Raw genomic sequence first — 3,736 nt, 5'->3', positions numbered from 1 at the left:
CCCTCCCAACTTTCTTTTCCTTTTTTTTTTCTCTCCAGCTTCTACATATATAAACAACAACAAAACAACAACAACAACAACAACAAAACATATGACCCTTGACAATCCGAGTTTGGCTTATTCCATTTAACATATTGTTCTCAATTTCCATCCATTTTCCTGAAATTTCATTTTTCTTTATGGCTGAATAAAATTCCACTCTTTCTATATGCCACATTTTCTTTATGCATTTATCTGCTGATATACACCAAAGCTGGTTCTATAGTTTCACAATTATAAATTGTGCTGCTTTAAACATTGGTATTCATGTATTGCTGTAGTAAGATGTCTTTAATACTTTAGGATAAATATGAAGAAATGGTATAGATGGGTCATATAGTGTTTTCATGCCTAGTATTTTGAGAAACCTCCATTGTGATTTCCAAGTGGTTGTACTAATTTATGTCCCACCAATAGGGTAAACATATTTCTGTTTCTACACATTTTCTCCTTTATTTATTATAATTTGTATTCTTGAGGACTGCCATTATGACAGGTGTGAGATGAAATTTCAGTGTTACTTTAACTTGTATTTCCTTAATTGTTGATGATGTTGGTGATTTTTTTCATATATTTGTTGGCCATTTATATTTCTTATTTTGAGAAGACTCTATTTAGTTAATTTTTCCATTTATTAATTGTTTTTGTTTCTGGTGATTTGAGTTCTTTATTCTAGATATTAATCATCTCTCAGACCAGTGGTTAGAGAAGATTCTTCTCCCATTCTCCAGGTTCTCTCTTAATATTCCCAATTGTTTCCTTTGCTGTGCAGAAGCATTGTAATTTGACTCCATCTCATTTATTAACTCTTGGCATTACTTCCTGAGGTTTGGGAGTCCTATGGAGAAAGTCATTGCCTATACCAAAATACTGGATATTTGACCTGATATTTTCTTCTAGGAGTTGCATAGTTTTTGGTGTAATTTCTAGGTCTTTGATCCAGTTTGAGTTGGGTTTTGTGCAGCACTATTTGTTAAATGGGCTGTCTTTTCTGTACTGATTATTTTTATTACATTTGTCAAGAATCAGATGACTACAAATGTTTGGGTTTACTTCTGTGCCTTATATTCTGTACCATTGATCAATGTGTCTCTTTTATGCCAGTACCATTCATAAAAGAGCCCTTTTAAAAATTTGTTTATTTATTTATTCTAATTAGGTATATATGATAGCAGCATGAATTTGATTCATTGTACACAAATGAAGCACAACTTTTAATTACTCTGGTTTTACATGATGTAGCATTGCACCAAATGTGCAGTTATACATGTACCTAGAGTAGTGATGTCCATCTCATTCCACCACTTAGAGAGCCATTTATATATATATATATGAAAATCAAGTTTTTCTTGACTCAATGCAAGATTTATGAAAACCTTTTACACAGATTTTCACTGTATACGTTTTTTATATTCTCTCTTTGCTTCCTCATCTTGGACAAACATTCCTCCATGAAATATTTCAGCTTTTCTAATATTTTAATTTCATTTTATTCTTCCTTTAAAAAATCATTTGACCTGAATATTTACAGAGTTAATGAGCTTTTGACCAATAAATTAATTACTAAATATTTACTACACTCAGGGCTAATCTTGTGTTTTTGCTTCCATTTTTCCTTTATAAAATATATTTAAAAGTCAACTACAATAAGATAGTAAAACATATTTCACAAGTTTTACATGTGGACGAAGGAGGTGCCACTGTCAAAACATATTAAAGAGCCTGCACCATTTCTGTGGTGTCAGATGCCTACCTATGTTACTGGACTGGGGCCTTCCAGAAAACCGAGGCATCATGAACCCTAATTCTTGCAATCAATTCAGAAACATTTCAGTTCAGATGTGTCAGTCAGAGTAACAGAAAGAAGTTTATTGAAGGGATAGGAAAAAAGAAAAGGGACACTATCAAGGGAGAGAGTGGGTCCTCTCAGAAAGAAGGGGGACAATGTGCTTCTCCTGCATGCCAGTTTTACTGAGGATGCCTTAGAAGTTTTCAGAGAGTCCTGCCCAGCTCCACCCCTTTTGACTGATAGCAAGATGACAGGCTTTCAAGTAGCTATTGCCATTTCAAACCTAGGTCCCCTTGTCCATTGCTGACTACTTCTAATTGGATTCTTAATCATTTTTTACAGGTTTTATGGTTAGGAGAAACTATCCTTATATTCCAGGATCTGGTTTATAAAAAGGGTCATAAAATCTCTCCCTTCAAAGTAAGTTAGGTTCCTTTTATCAATGTTATTTCCTGCCTGCATTTCCTTGCAGATAACACGTAGTTTTTTGAGGAATAGGAAATTTCCTGTCTCTTTAGGCCAGACAGTGCTGCAGGCAAATTGATTTTTTGCATAGAAAATATTTGGTGGTTAGCATGGTGGGCCCATTTTATAGAATTATTCTCTTAACCTCACATTCACACCATTCTCAGTTTTATGAATGATGTGCATGCATACCATATGAATTTGTGGGGTTTGTGAAAGGTGAACACATGAAAGTCATGGTATATTGTAAAATTTAAGTTGTACAATGGAATAATATTTACATAATAATATTATATAATTATGTATTATATATTTATATCACATAATTTATATTATATATTTCATATAATTTATATAACAATAATTTTACAAAGGTAAAATCATTATGTGAGTATATAAGTAAACATACAAATAAGTAGTATGTCACAAAAATGATTTTAAGAATTGCAATAATTTAACAGAATAATAATGGTTTTGAATTGCTTTAATTTTTATTTTAAATTAGATTGTATATTATTGTTTTAGTAATGAACTTGTTAAATCCTATGATTGAATCACTATTTTAGATTTAATAGATTTCTAATCAAAAAGTTATAATTTCATCCTTAATAATGTCAATCATAAGATAACTAAGCATTTGTCTGGAAATATATTATACTCTTCTCTAGGCAAAAATTTCCTGATTTGATGCCTATATAATGTAAATATTATGCATTGTAAGTTTGCACATTATGCAATAATTTTAAAATAAATATTATTTTTTTAAAAAATTAGAGCATCACAAAATAGCACAAAATAATCATGTTTTCTACTTTCTCTCTTGGGGGATTTCTAAAGCAAAATGTGTGCTTACTTAATCCTTGCATCTTGTTGATGGAAACATGCCAGGTGATTTTCATTGGAAAGGGATCCCTGAGGATGACCAAATGTTGCATTATGTTCCATGCCCTTTATATGGGGCACCCTGGAGTAATGAGATTGAGAGGCAAGGTGTCCACTGCTCTGTTTACTTTGATGGTACATCAGTGGTGATTTATCTTATCTCAGAATAATAAAAATAATGAAAGCACAAAAATGTAAAGAGAACTTAAAAGGAAAACAAATAGGAGTTTACCAAAATTTTCAACTCATATGGTTTATAAATTTTGCTTCTGTGAAAAATTCGAAGTTAACAAATTCCTAAACACATAATATTGGAGGAAGTTTTTCTATCTTTGGCTCACGGTAAGTATTCTATTTAAAACTTTATGGTGTTAAATTATGTTAAATAAAATGGAGACATTTTCTACCTTGTCTTAAGAAATGTCATGATTTCTGGAAGCAGAGGTATAGAGTTGATGGAATCAATGACTACAAATAATGTGCATATTTTGAAATTATAATTTTGGAAGAAATTTTCTTTTCAATTTTCAAGTTAGGCAAGTTAGGAACATATCATGTCCT

The sequence above is a fragment of the Urocitellus parryii genome, chromosome 4 (genome assembly GCF_045843805.1).
Source record: "Urocitellus parryii isolate mUroPar1 chromosome 4, mUroPar1.hap1, whole genome shotgun sequence".
Lineage (NCBI taxonomy): Eukaryota > Metazoa > Chordata > Mammalia > Rodentia > Sciuridae > Urocitellus > Urocitellus parryii.
This window is presented reverse-complemented; position numbering follows the sequence as displayed.